This window comes from Sus scrofa, chromosome 8 (assembly GCF_000003025.6).
Source record: "Sus scrofa isolate TJ Tabasco breed Duroc chromosome 8, Sscrofa11.1, whole genome shotgun sequence".
Taxonomy (NCBI): domain Eukaryota; kingdom Metazoa; phylum Chordata; class Mammalia; order Artiodactyla; family Suidae; genus Sus; species Sus scrofa.
The window spans coordinates 56,061,208-56,076,920 of record NC_010450.4 but is presented as its reverse complement, the minus strand read 5'-3'; the positions used below and the strand labels follow the sequence as shown (position 1 = coordinate 56,076,920).

The 15,713-nt window shown below is 45.4% G+C and overlaps 1 protein-coding gene across 1 annotated transcript in view; it reads right to left on the bottom strand.

The window, feature by feature from the left end:
* Positions 1-15,713, bottom strand: part of LOC100621006 (RE1-silencing transcription factor-like) — a 166,732-nt gene that overhangs the window by 138,091 nt on the left and 12,928 nt on the right. The gene's annotated exons all lie outside the window — the stretch shown is intronic.

Below are 15,713 nucleotides of genomic sequence, written 5' to 3'. Positions count from 1 at the left end.
GTCATTAGGGCCTCACTATGGAGCTCCCCTGCGTCTCAACTGCTTTAAGATACTTCCCATGCCAGGCAAGGAGTTGATGTGTTCGCGTGTGCCTGAGTTGCTTGATCTGACACTTCCTGCAAAATGGAGCTCAAGGCTGGTTTCCTGCAGATGACAAACCTGGAGCTCCTGCTGTGCCAGGCCCGGCAGACTGCTGGTTCCTCACCGAGAGGGTACCCAGCACTCGGCCAGCCTCTGGTCCCCCCGCCTCATCTCCCCTCCCCAGGGGCTCTGTCTGGTGAAGCAAGAGCATCATTTCATTCTTTCTCAGGTGTTCCCTTTTCTCTTGGCTGCTCTCCTTACAGGGGTGTCCACCCTTGACCTGCAAGAGTAATGCTTACACAGTAGACACCAGACTTCAGATTTACATGACTCCAACAGGCAGCATTCTGCCTGCTCCTACTGTCTCTGTCATGTCGTCCACCCCACAGACACCCTGAAAGGGCTGCGATGGCTTGAGATTAACAGTTGAGCATCATAGAGGAACAATGCCTCATGCATACCCTTCAGGGCAGAGAGCATCTATATTTCCTTATTTGGTACAGGACTTTCATGATCTGAACATTCCTGAGCATATGTACAGCATCCTTAAATCATCCGAGGCTTTGCGCCTCGAGCTCCTGTTTTTCAGAAGCTTCCTTTTTCTCTCAGAGTCTACCCTCTGAGTAATAAACCTAGTGGAAGTATTTCTTTGGTCAATATTCTCACTAGGAGGTTAACAGGTATGATGCTTTATCATAGACACTTCCAGTACTTCTGCCAGAAACTAGGAAATCTGAGAAAACAGGCCACACACTCAAAAAGAAATACACACATGTGCTAGAGAACACATCATCAGGTTATCCTGGACATGAGAGACTGCCAAGACCCTAGCTTTCCAGTAAGTCCCTGGAAAATAGCTGGCAATCAGTACATGAATGAATGAAAGAGATCAAGAGGAATTTATGGTTTAGGGTTGGTTTCTGCCTCCACTGAAAATAGCATGATAGACTAAATTTGCTTGGTAGCACTGCCTTTTCTAGGGTTTCTCCCTGTCCTGCCTAAAGGCAGTACTGCAGGGCCTTGCTCGTTCAGACTATCAGTAGCTTCGATGATCATATGACAACCCAGAGAGTTTATTTTTATTCCTTTACAGTCTTTTTTGTTTGGGTATTTTTTGGCCATGCCTGTGGCATATAGAAGTTCCCAGGCCAGGGATGGAACCCACACCACAGCAGTGACCCAAGCTGCTGCAGTGATGATACCAGATCCTTAACCCAATGTACTACAAGGGAACTCCCTTTATATTCTTATAATAATAATGATAATACAGCTAACTCTTTTTTTTTTTTTTTTTTTTTTTTGTCTTTTTGCCTTTTCTAGGGCCGTACCTGCGGCATGTGGAGGTTCCCAGGCTAGGGGTCTAATTGGAGCTAGAGCTGCCAGCCTACACCACAGCCACAGCAATGTCAGATCTGAGCCGAATCTGCATCCTACACCACAGTTCACGGCAATGCCGGATCCTTAATGCACTGAGCAAGGCCAGGGATGGAACCTGCAACCTCACGGTTCCCAGTCAGATTTGTTAACTACTTTGCCACGACGGGAACTCCAACAGCTAACCCTTATTTAGCACATACAATGAGCCTGGCACTTTTAAGCATTGCATGTTATAACTGAATCCTTACAACAACCCCATGCAGGAGGTATTGTTATTACCTGCATTTAGAAATGAGGGAGTTCCCGTTGTGGCGCAGTGGTTAACGAATCCGACTAGGAACCATGAGGTCCCTGCCCTTGCTCAGTGGGTTAACCATCCGGCGTTGCCGTGAGCTGTGGTGTAGGTTGCAGACACGGCTCAGATCCCGCGTTGCTGTGGCTCTGGCGTAGGCTGGTGGCTACGGCTCCAATTCAGCCCCTAGCCTGGGAACCTCCATATGCCGTGGGAGCGGCCCAAGAAATAGCAACAACAACAACAACAACAACAACAAAAAGACAAAAAAGACCAAAAAAAAAAAAAAATGAGGCAGCAAAGACACAAGTAATTTGCCCAGGGTCACAAAATTAAGAAGTGTGATTCAAACAAACCCAAGCAGTCTAGCTGAAGCCCCCTGTGGGTTTAATTATATAGTAAAGCTTGTTTTTTCCTTTCCATATTCTGTTCCATGAATTCTAACATACGTATAGGTCTGTTTAACAACCACCATAATCAGGATGCAAAACAGATCCACTAGCACCCAGGTTTTCACCACCACCCAGTTCCTCCTCTATAGACTAGAATCTATCTCAGGTCTCATAGGCAACAACTTTTCACCGTGGGAGGAAGAACACGTTATCTCAGAAAAGCAAAGCAACGAACAGGGTTCCCTGGTGGCACAGCAGGTTAAGGATCCAGCGTTGCCACTGCTATGGCTTGGATTCCATCCCTGGCCCAGGAACTTGCACATGAAAAGCCACCCACTTTGAAGGCCTTCAATGGGAAACACACCGTTTCCTTGGAAGCCCCGTGCTCCTGTCACCGAGTTCCTCTGAGTCCTTGCATCCACGAGGCCAGCCTGGGCACACTGCTCAGAGCCAGGGCGTGTGTAGATCTGAGAAGGGCTGCACCCTTGCCGTCCTCTGTCAGCAGTGCTGTCCAAGCTTGAACACGTGTACCAGCCTGGTTCCCAGGCTGTCTGGCCACCGCAGGTGGCTTTAAACCGAAAGTGCTCTCAGGGCTGGCTGGGAAGCTTTGCACGCTGCTTGGGAGCTTTGCCAAGTACCACGGACAGATCACATCGCGAGTAGAGATCCCGCCCCACAATTCTGATTAAGAAAAAAGGAAATTACATGCACAGGAAATTTGGAATGCAAACATCCAAAGAGCTATACTGCTAAACTATCCTAAAAAAGAAGCTATGGTTTTAAATTCTGCTGCTGGAGTTCCCATTGTGGCTCCATGGTAACAAACCCAACTAGTGTCCATGAGGATGGGTTTAATCCCTGGCCTGCTCAGTGGGTTAAGGATCCAGTGTTGCAGTGAGCTGTGGTGTAACTTGCAGATGTGTTTCAGATCCCGTGCTGCTGTGGCTGTGGTGTAGGCTGGGGGCTGTAGCTCCGATTTGACCCCTGGCCTGGGAACTTCCATATGCCATGGGTGCAGCTCTAAATAGACCAAAAAACAAACAAACAAACAAAACCCAAAAAACAACAACAACAAAAAAAAAACCATTCTGGTCTTATTAGTGACATAGTACTAGCTGGTCTGTATTTATTCACAGATTGAATAGCCTCGAAAGTCAAATCCATTTGCTCAGTGGCCTTGCCTTTTCTCCTGCACGGCACTCACCCTGCTTTCTGGTCCTCTTCCCATCTTATTTTCACTAAAAGGGTAGTTGCCCAACTGAAAAGCTTTCCGTTATCTCCAGTTTTTCTCAACATCTCGAATCTGGCCTAAAGAGACTCATCGTTTTCCATCATTCAATGTTAATTTTAGGGTGAAATATTCAACAGGAACAAAAATTAGAGAAATAGTGACTACTTTCTCTTAAATAATGGATAAAAGATATATCTTTTATTGAAACATTTTTGTTTTTATTATTTTATTTTTTTATTTGTTTGTCTTTTTGCCTTTTCTAGGGCTGCTTCCTGAGGCACTTGGAGGTTCCCAGGCTAGGGGTCAAATCGGAGCTGTAGCTGCCAGCCTACGCCAGAGCCACAGCAACGCAGGATCTGAGCCGCGTCTTTGACCTACACCACAGCTCACGGCAACGCTGGATCCTTAACCCACTGAGCAAGGCCGGGAATCGAACCCGAAACCTCATGGTTTCTAGTCGGATTCATTAAACACTGCACCACGACAGGAACTCCTATTGAAACATTTTTTAAGAAAAATTTTTTTTCATTGGACAAATAAGGCTAGGTCCTAAGTTCTGAGGCTGTGCTGAAGTTTTATAACTTGGATGAGACTGTTCAATAAAGGGAAACAGTGCATAACCACCCAGGTACCCACTGACCCCCAGCCCCAATTCATATGGCCTCAGTTACTTCTAGGTACAGTTTCTCATTTGTCAACTGGAAATGCTTCTTTCTTAACTGGATTGAGGGCACAGTCAGGTTTTTGTCCACATCTATTGCTGAGTAACTAACCAACCCAAAACTGACTGACTTGGAACATGCTAGTATTTGCTGATTCTTCAGTTTGGCAGTTTAATCTGGGCTCAGCTCAGTTCTGCTCTTTGGGGACAAGCATTTGCAGACTTCACTCTGGGTCAAGACTGGCTGTGACAGCTGGGAAACCCGGGCCTATTTTCAGGGATCACTCTCTCTACCTAGGATCTCATCCTGCAGGGGCCCAGGGCAAGCTTATTCCCAAGGTGACCTTGTACAGAAGGAACATGACAGTAGCTGTAAGGCCTCTGGAGGGTGAGGCTCAGAAACCAGGCATGTCACTCTGCTGCTTTCCGCTGGTCAAAGCAAGGGGCAGTGGCAGCACAGAGTGATTAGAAGGGCTGCAAAGACTCTGGCCACTTCTATCCAGCACAAGTTCAGCATATTCATCGCCTTGAGGAAAATGTGTAACAGGCTATGCGCTCTGACCTACTGACCTACGTGAGATGAGACTTCCCTGTAATCTTATCAAATGGGAAATTTGATGCTGACAAACTCGCCTCAGGAGTCAGATACATGGAGCAGCTTGTGACTGAGGACAGGAAGGAACAGGAAGCTGTGGAACTTTGATTTCATCATTAATCTCCCAGTGATAGTTTTTTTGTTTTTTTGTATTTTTGGCTGCACCCACGACGTAGGAAGTTCCTGGGCCAGTAACTGAATCTGAGCCCCAGCTGTGACCTGTGCCACAGCTGGGGCGGGGCTGGGTCTTTTAACCCACTGCACTGGGCGGGGAAGGAAACTGTGCCTCCCTGAAGTCAGGTTTTTAACCCACTGCGCTGTGGCTGAAACTCCAAAATAGTTTATTTTTAACTGTGCATGTATTATTTTCATAAATTTAAAATGAAAAAAAAAATCCATTCAGGTGCAAAGCTAGGTTGTCTCCACTCTCATCCAGATCCCTCCACCCTCATGGAGCACTTATACCAGCAGGAAGCTCAACCAGGGAGTTCCCACTGTGGCTCAGCGGTAACAAACCTGACTAGTATCCATGAGGATGCAGGTTCGATCCCTGGCCTCGCTCAGCGGGTTAAGGATTCATCCAGCATTGCCGTGGCTCAAATTTGATCCCTAGCCTGGGAAGTTCCATACGCTGCAGGTACGGCCCTGAAATGCAAAATAATAAAAAGAAAAAGAAAGCTCAGTCAGAAGTCACTATGTGCATCATCTGTGTGTCAGGGGAGGGAATGAGAATGATGACTCATAGGACCTTCGTATTTCAAAATCCCATCCTATTCCCCTGCATGAAGGGGAAAGGAGGATTTAGGCAGGATCCCAGCTGAGAGTTTGAGGCTCTGGAAACTCTTTCTTTTCATGGCTATAAATCAGGGGGAGGCGTGCAGCAACATGGGATGGGAGGTCATCTCAGAGCCCCTCTCTCTCCATCAGGCACCTACCAGCATTTCGCCATTTCTGGTGCTGAACAAGCAGGTGGGAACCCGTACGGGGACGTCACTTGCTCTCAGCACTCTCTGCGGGCGAGTGTGAAAGGCCTGCTGCTCCCTTCAGGCTCAGGAGATCAGGGGACAGGCACTTGCTGCCGAGTGTCTGCAACCCAAGGGACATTCTAATAAGTGGGCCAGGTGGGACAAGTATTAGGGCCGACAAAACAGCAGGCTCACAGGGCCTGAGAACCAGGCATGCTTCAAAATAAATCCAGTTCTTACCTTCCAATCAGGACATGTTCTTCTGCTTTCAAATAGCTGCCCACATAATGTATTAGTGGCTTATCTAAAAATGCCAGCTCCTGCCATCTCAGAGGTGGCATGAGTGGAATCACAGAACAAATGTTTTACACTAGATTTCATCTCAGAAAGGTGAGGTTAATCTAACCACTGCTAGCACACTTCTTACGGTTTTTAATAAATACAAACCGTTTTGTGTTTTTGTTTTTTGGCTTTTGTCTTTTTAGGCCACACCCATGGCATATGGAGGTTCCCAGGCTAGAAGTCGAATCGGAGCTGTAGCCACTGGGCTACACCACAGCCACAGCCACAGCAGATCCCAGCCATGTCTGAGACCTACTCCACAGCTCACGGCAACACCGGATCCTTAACCCACTGAGTGAGGCCAGGGATCGAACCTGTGTCCTCATGGATGCTAGTCAGATTTGTTTCCACTGAGCCAAGACAGGAACTCCCCAAACCAGTTAGATGTTATGGTATAAATACAAACTGGTTAGATGTTATGGTAAAGGAATCCCTTTCACCACCGCTCCTAAAGTAAAGTGGGAAGAACAACCTACTTCTTAGGGCTGTTGCGAGAGGCTTGAGGTTAACGGGATGTGCTCAGAAGAGGGCATGGTGCTTAGGAAAGGATGGCGCCCCCATGCTGACGTGAGATCTGCAATTCCAGGCAAAGTATTTTCCCATTTTTTCTGGGTGTCTCCTGTGGGTCATGAATACGGCCTGCCTACTTGTATATGACATTAGTCATCTCCTTCCTCTCCAACAACAGCTCCCTGCTCACAGGTCCCAGAGCAGAAACATGCAAGCCTCCCCATTCCACGGCTGCCTCTTCCGAACTGCAGAGACATCACACCCACTCATGTCCCTTCCAAAGGGGCTCTCCCGGCCCTTCCAACACACTCCTGCCTGTTTCTGCCCTCACCTTGCTCTCTGGCCACTGGGTACAGCTGTCACTATAGCCACTTGTGCCCCGTGAACACAAGGTTTCACGCTAAGAGAAAACTTACTCTCACCATCTGTGAGAGGTGCTGTATCTCATCAGAAAAGCTTTTGTTCTTCCGTGCAGATAAACTCCTGCTGGATCCCCACACTGGTCCACTAGACATGGCCAAATTATAGCAACCACTGGAGCCCAGGCTCAAGCAGGGACCTCGTCTCATTAAACTACAATCCCTTAGTAGATCATCATATGGATAATTCACTCCCCGGGTATTATTAGCTGAGTACCAAGGTTCTCCTCCCTGACCACATCAATGTGGAATGTTCAATGAGCATGTTATTCACTCTGTTATTTTAAGCAACACTAAATTAAATATCCATCTTCTGGGTTAAAAAAAAAAACAAAACTTAATGGCGTTCTCGTCATGGCACAGCAGAAACGAATCTGATTAGGAACCATGAGGTTTCAGGTTTGATCCCTGGCTTGCTCAGTGGGTTGAGGATCCGACATCGCTGTGAGCTGTGGTGTTGGTCGCACACTTGGCTTAGATCCGGCGTTGCTGTGCCTGTGGTGAAGGCCATCAGCTGTATCTCCAATTCAGCCCCTAGCCTGGGAACCTCCATAGGCTGTGGGTGTAGCACTAAAAAAAAAAAAAAGAAAGAAAGAAAAATGGAGTTCCCGTGGTGGCGCAGCAGAAACGAATCTAACTAGGAACCATGAGGTTTCAGGTTCGATCCCTGGCTTGCTCAGTGGGTTGAGAATCCGGCATTGCCGTGAGCTGTGGTGTAGGTCACAGATTCGGCTCGGATCTGACATTGCTACGGCTGTGGTGTAGGCTGGAAGCTCTAGCTCCAATTAGACCCCTAGCCTGGGAACCTCCACATGCCGCAGGTGCGGCCCTAAAAAAAGACAAAAAACAAAGAACACAAAGCATAAACATAATTTGTGAGTTTCTAAGACTCTATGGATCCCCTCAAACACTCCACACAGTATTCACTCTCAAAGTACTTCCGGGAGTTCCCGTTGTGGCTCAGTGGTTAATGAATCTGACTAGGAACCACGAGGTTTTAGGTTCGATCCCTGGCCTTGATCAGTGGGTTAAGGCTCTGGCGTTGCCGTGAGCTTCGGTGTAGGTCACACACGAGTCTTAGATCCTGAGTTGCTGTGGCTGTGGCATAGGCCGTCAGCTGTAGCTCAGATTAGACCCCTAGCCAGGGAACCTCCACATGCCACGGGTGTGGCCCTAGAAAAAAAGACAAAAAAGACAAAACAAGACAGAAGTACTTCTAGACGGTTAACAAATTTTGGCAATAATTAGTGATTAAACCATATTATGAAACATTACACAATAGTTGTAAAGAATAAGGACGATCTTTAACTACTGACGAGGATCTCTAAATTCTAATCATTACAGAATAATCTAATTATGTAAAAAGCAAAGAAATCAAGCATTTCTTTTTTTTTTTTTTTTGTCTTTTGTTGTTGTTGTTGCTATTTCTTGGGCCGCTCCCGCAGCATATGGAGGTTCCCAGGCTAGGGGTTGAATCGGAGCTGTAGCCACCGGCCTACGCCACAGCCACAGCAACACAGGATCCGAGCCGCATCTGCACCCTACACCACAGCTCACGGCAACGCCGGATCCTTAACCCACTGAGCAAGGGCAGGGATCGAACCCGCAACCTCATGGTTCCTAGTCGGATTCGTTAACCACTGTGCCACGATGGGAACTCCCGAAATCAAGCATTTCAACATGCATATACATATGGAGGTAAAAAGTTAACAGCAAACCATTAACTGTAGTTAATTCCAGAGAGGAAACATGAGAAGTAAGAAGGTTAGAAGAGAGCTAGCCAAGATGGATTTTAACTTGTTTGAATCTTGAGTATGTAGTTGTGCTTGCATTATGTGATTTTTCAAAATAGAGCACATCGAAAAAGAAATGAAACGTGGTATTTTTAAATCAATAAAAGAATTAAGACATCCCTCTAAAACTGCCTTCTAGAGGAAGAAATCTCAACCACTGGCAAATTTCTATTTGCAGTTTACCCCTTAAGAGAGTCTGTCAAGCTTTCAGTTTTATTCATACTATTATGACTTAAGCACAGAGAAGTGTGCTATTTCTGAGTTTCACTCTTTCAGGGTAATAGTCCAACTGAAACAGCCTCATTTAGGGAGCTTAGAATGGTGTCCCCACCCCCACTGCTGGACTGGAGTGAAGTAACTCAGACAACCCAGGTCCATGGGGAAAAAGGGAGAGCTGTTCTTGATAGAGAACACCAGTTACCACAAAAGACAGAGTATTCAGAGTTCCCCTTGAAATGCAGTGGGAATGAATCTGACTAGGAGCCATGAAGACACAGGTCCGATCCCTGGCCTCGCTCAGTGGGTTAAGGATTTGGCATCACTAATGAGCTGTGGTGGTGGTCAAAGATGCAGCTCAGATCTGGCTGTTGCTGTGGCTGTGGTATAGGCCAGCGGATACAGTTCCGATTTGACCCCTAGCCTGGGAACCTCCATGTGCTGTGGGTGAGGCCCTAAAAAGACAAAAAGAAAAAACAATAAGATATAGAATTGATGCAAGCAAAAATCAATACATGCTAAAATCACTGGGTGTATTGAGGAGCAAGATAGTTTCACTATACTATCCCCAAAAATATAAATAACAAAGGGACAAAACAACTTTGCAGGAGTTCCTGTCATGGCTCAGTGGTTAAAGAATCCAACTAGAAACCATGAGGTTGCAGGTTAGATCCCTGGCGTCACTCAGTGGGTTAAGGATCCAGCGTTGCCGTGAGCTGTGGTGTAGGTCACAGACACGGCTCAGATTCTGCATTGCTGTGGCGTAGGCCGGCGGCTACAGCTTCAATTTGATCCTTAGCCTAGGACTCTCCATATGCTGCAGGTACAGCTCTAGAAAAGGAAAAAAAAAAAACAAAAACAAAAACAAAAAAAAAAAACAAAAAAAACCCAAAAAACTCTGCAGTAGAGAAATCTTAACCAAATAATGAAAATGATCACAACCAGTACTGGGATCACACGCCTTCTGACCTAATGCATGGGTACTTCATATTCCTATGCTTTGATGTGATGCACCAGTACTTAGTATTCCTGTACCTTCTGATGTAATGCACCTGTACTTAGTATTCCTGTCAAGATGCATAACCTTGAGAACTATGTGTAGTCACTTATGATGGAGCATGATAATGGGAGAAAAAAGAATGTATACATGTATGTGTAACTGGGTCACCATGATGTACAGTAGAAAAAAAACTGTACTGGGGAAACAACAATAAAAAAAATTTTAAAAAAGATGCATAACCTGAATTGAAGCATGAGGGAACAATGAGAATAAGCCCAATTAAGAATCGTTTTTGGTAGTTCCCATTGTGGTGCAGTGGTTAACAAATCCGACCAGGAACCATGAGGTTGCGGGTTCGATCCCTGCCCTTGCTCAGTGGGTTAACGATATGGCGTGGCTGTGAGCTGTGGTGTAGGTCACAGACACGGCTCGGATCTGGCGTTGCTGTGGCTGTGGTGTAGGCCGGCAGCTATAGCTCCGATTCAACCCCTAGCCTGGGAACCTCCATATGCCACGGGAACGGCCCAAGAAATGGCAAAAAGACAAAAAAAAAAAAAAAAAAAAAAAAAGTAGTTTTTGGAGTTCGAGTTGTGGTGCAGCAGAAACGAATCCGACCAGGAACCTGAGGCTACAGGTTTGATCCCTGGCCTTGCTCAGTGGGTTAAGGATCTGGCATTGCTGTGAGCTGTGGTGTAGGGCACAGATACGGCTCAGATCTGGTGTTGCTGTGGCTGTGGCCAGCAGCTACAGCTCCAATCAATTTGACCCCTAGCCTGGGAACCTCCATATGCCTCGGTGCGGCCCTAGAAAAAAAAATACAAAAAAAAAAAAAAAATTCTTTAAACAGCTGGCACGAACCTTTCAAACTCTAATGTTGTAATGGACAAAAGCTAATGAATTGCTCCAAATTAAAGGAAACTGAAGAGATGTGACAACTAAATGCAATGAGTGATTAGGATCAGAGATATTGTTAAAGATTAGTATTAGGACATTTGGCACAATATGAACATAGATTGTCTATTAAAGATGACACCAATCTTCAAAGTCTTAAATCATTGTAGGGTGACTGTACAAGACACTGCCCTTATCCTTAAGAGATACAAACTCAAGTATTCAGAGAAGAAATATGCTTGCAATGTAATATTGGGGGTCTACCTCATGACACCTACATGACATAAAGCAAATGTGAGTGCTATGTCCCAACACAGATGCACAAGAATTCAAGTTACCTTTTTTTTTTTTTTTTTGCCATTTCTTGGGCGGATCCTGCGGCATATGGACGTTCCCAGACTAGGGGTCTAATTGGAGCTGTAGCCACCGGCCTATATTAGAGCCACAGCAACACAGGATCCAAGCCACGTCTGCAACCTACACCACAGCTCAAGGCAACGCCGGATCCTTAACCCACTGATCGGGGCCAGGGATCAATCCCGCAAACTCATGGTTCCTAGTTAGATTTGCTAACCACTGAGCCATGACGGAAACTCCCAAGTTACCATTTTTCCAATTGCTCTTCAAGTCTGAACCTTGCTCAAAAGAAATTTTTTTTTCTTTTCTTTTTTAGGGCCACACCCACAGCAAATGGAAGTTCCCAAGCTAGGGGTCAAATCAGAGCTACAGCTGCTGGCCTACACCACAGCCAAGCCGAGTCTATGACCTACACCACAGTTCATGGTGACGCTGGAGCCTTAATCCACTGAGGCCAGGGATTGAACCCATATTCTCATGAATACCAGTCGGATTCGTTTCCACTGAGCCAAGACAGGAACTCCTTTTTTTTTTTTTTTTTTGGTCTTTTTAGGGCTACACTGGTGGCATATGGAAGTTCCCAGACTAGGCCTGCAGCTGCCAGCCTATACCACAGGTCATGGCAGTGCCAATCCTTAACCCATTGATCAAGGCCAGGGACTGAACCCACATACTTGTGGATACTAGTCAGGTTCTTAACTTGCTGAGCCACAACAGGAAATCTAAAACAAAATTTCACAGTAAAGTTTCTTTCTCAAGACCTGCTATTTCCTGCTACTTGGTGAATGAACTCTCCTGGCCTTCTTAATGCATCCAGTAAAATATCCTATTCTACAAACAGATTTCTGCATTATCAAAATCTTAAAATTATAGTAAAATTACCATTGTATATTAATTAGCTGAAATTAAGGAGGGACATATGACAATTTTTGGCCTGGACAATTAACAAACTATTTGCCTTTCTAAGGGCCAGAGATTGTTTTAGGTGCTTGAGACAAGGAGTGGACACAAAAGCATTCTGACTCTTATGAGATTACAATATACCTGAGACAAGCAGTGGACAAAGGCCTCTATCCTACTTTATCATTAAAATTCCATGCTTCTGCAAGACATATAATATAAGCAGGCGAATTATACAACTTAATCATTTCAAACAGAGGAAGCACTTTATATATTTAAAGATACTTACTTGGCTTTGTTAAATAGTGAAAGAAGGTCATAATACTAAAACTACATGTCACCCACAGGTTAAGTGCTTAATAAGCATTTAACACTCAAAGTCACTCTATGGATACAAGTATCAGAGGTCCCTATTTTCTGGATGAAGAAACAGATTTAATAGGTTAAAAATGACTGCCTGGAGTTCCCACTGTGATGCAATGGATCAGCGGTGTCTCTGTAGCACCAGTATGCAGGTTCCATCCCTAGCCTGGTGCAGCGGGTTAAAGGATCTGGGGTTGCCGCATGTGTGGCAAAGGTCACAACTATGGCTCAGATTTGGCCCATCCAAGAATTCCATATGTCCCAGGGTGGCCAAAAAAAAAGAGGAGTTCCTATTGTGGCTCAGCAAGTTCAGAACCTGATAACGAACCCAGCTAGTATCCATGAGGATGTGGGTTTGATCCCTGGCCTTGCTCAGTGGGTTAAGGATCCGGGTTTGCATGAACAATGGTGTAGGTCACAGATGCAGCCTGGATCCCGAGTTACCGCGGCTGTGGTATAGGCCAACAGCTGTAGGTCCAATTCAACCCCTAGCCTGGGAACTTCCATATATCATGGATGCAGCCCCAAAAAGCAGAAAAAGAAGAAAAAACACTCCCATACTGTTGGTGGGAAGGTAAATTGGTACAACCACTATGGAAAACAGTATGGAGGTTTCTCAGAAAACTAAACATAGAATTACCATGTGATCCAGCAGTCCTACTTCTGGGCATAAATCCAGACACAACTATAATTCAAAAAGATACGTGCTCCCCTATGTTCACTTCCACACTAATCACAATAGCCAAGACATGGAAACAACCTAAATGTCCATCCACAGATGAATGGATTAAGATGTGGTATATATATACAGAATCATCCATCAATTCACTACTAAATTTCATGTACATATACATACATGAATAATGCCCTCTGCAATAACATGGATGCTGTCATATAAAGTCAGAAAGACATAAAATACCATATGATATCACTTGTATGTGGAATATAAAATACAGCACACTAGGAGTTCCTGTCATGGCTCAGTGGAAATGAATCTGACTAGTATCCATGAGGAATTCCATATGCTGCAGGTGTGGCTATAAAAAAAGAAAAAAAATTTTTTTAAGTTCATTATTATTTTTTTGTAAATCAACTATACTTTAATAAAAAGTTAAAAAATAAAATGTACTTATTGATTTGATACATTGTTAAAGGAATCCTGATTTATATACACACACATATTTCAGTTAACAAGTTAGTCACTGTAGTAACTATGTTATAGTTTAATTTCAAATCTTATATTTTTTTATCTTATACATCTTTTTTTTTTAAAGTTCTTTAAACAGGCGATTTCCTAACACCAAAACGTCCCGATTACCAAATAGTAGCATACTGTTTTAGCACCTTCACCAACCTAGCTTTGTGAAGCTGAGGATGAGGGGCGCTCCTACTACTGTACCATTAAACTTGACCTATGAACTGGGCCCAGCCCTGAATGACACCATGGGGGGACTACAGGGATGGCCAAAGGGGAAGCATAAATGGATGACGTGTAGAAATCACGACAAGGAGAGCCTCTGAGAAAGGAGAAACACACTAGTAACCATTCTTTCATTCCTTAAAGGTGACAAATCAAGTCACACATCAGTAACATTTATATAGTCACGATAAATTCCCCATATTGTTCCTGTAGTGGTTCAGTGGGTTACAAACTCGACTAGTATCTATGAGGATGCAGGTTCAATCCCTGACCTCGATCAGTGGGTTAAGAATCTGGTGTTGCCATGAGCTGTGTGAACTTCCATATACCACGGGTGCTTTTTTAGGGCCACACCTGCGGCATATGGAGGTTCCCAGGCTAGGGGTCTAATCGGAGCTACAGCTGCCAGCCTACACCACAGCCACAGCAACATGGGGCCCAAGCCACATCTGCAACCTACACCACAGTTCATGGCAACGCCACATCCTTAACCTACTGAGCAAGGCCAGGGATCAAACCCAAAACCTCATGGTTCCTAGTGAGATTTGTTTGCACTATACCACAATGGGAACTTTGCCACGGGCACAGTCTTAAAAACCAAAACCAAACAAACAAAACTCCACCAAAACCCAAAAAACCACATGTCCTTGGTCAGGCAGAAACCGTTACCCTCCTTGTCACTGTTTCTGCCATATGCCACCAAGGCAAATGCTTGGAAACCCAATTTGCTTGTTCCCAACACGGAATCTTGCAAGAAGGGGAACAGGGTGAACTACCCACCAATTCAACATGGATCATCCTTCTTTCAGGCCACTCGCCAGGCACAGTAGGCCAGAAGGCAAGCCAGTTGTTGTGATGCTCTGCACAGCTGAAGAGCTTCCAACAAGTCCTCCCCTTTCCTCTCAAGTGCACAGACACAGGCAAGCCTTCTATATACAGCACAGCTGAACATCACTCAGAGGAAGGAGGACCTTCTGAGAATAGGGCTATTGCTTTTTCATATTCTTCTCAGGGTCCCATTAAACACAGTAAAAGCCTTAAAAGAGTGGCCTGGCCTTCAGAGAACATTCAATGTAACTCATGTTATTTTCTCTTCAATGCACCTTTTCCCAGTTTTGAGCCAAAATTTACTAATACCAGGCCAGCAAATGAGAAGTATTAAAACTGTTGAGGGGAGTTCCCGTCGTGGCGCAGTGGTTAACGAATCCGACTAGGAACCATGAGGTTGCGGGTTCGGTCCCTGCCCTTGCTCAGTGGGTTAAGGATCCGGCGCTGCCGTGAGCTGTGGTGTAGGTTGCAGATGCGGCTCGGATCCTGCGATGCTGTGTCTCTGGCGTAGGCCGGTGGCTACAGCTCCGATTCAACCCCTAGCCTGGGAACCTCCATATGCCGAGGGAGCGGCCCAAGAAATAGCAACAACAACAACAACAAAAAAGACAAAAAAAAAAAAAAAAACAAAAAAAACTGTTGAGGCATTTCCGTCATGGCTCAGTGGTAACTAGCATCCATGAGGATGCAGGTTCGATCCCTGGCCTCGCTCAGTGGGTTAAGAATCCAGCTTTGCCGGGAGCTATGGTGTAGGTGGCAGACGCAGCTCAGTTTCTGAGTGACTATAGTGTAGGCTAGGGGCTACAGTTCCAATTAGACCCCTAGCCTGGGAACCTGCATATGCCGAGAGTATGGCCCGAAAAGAAAAATTCTTGAAGGGTTCTGCCGTTGGGAAGGAATTACTATGGAGAACCTGCTGTCAACTGTGTGTGGTTGTTTCTCGCCCAGCTCCACCTCCCAGAAGGCAGGTTACAGGACAGTCTCTGTGGGTTGTGACCCCAACAACAAAGACCTCTGCAACCTTCCCACCTAGCATGGGGGATCCAGGGTAAAAGATTTTGAAAATTATTCATACACTTG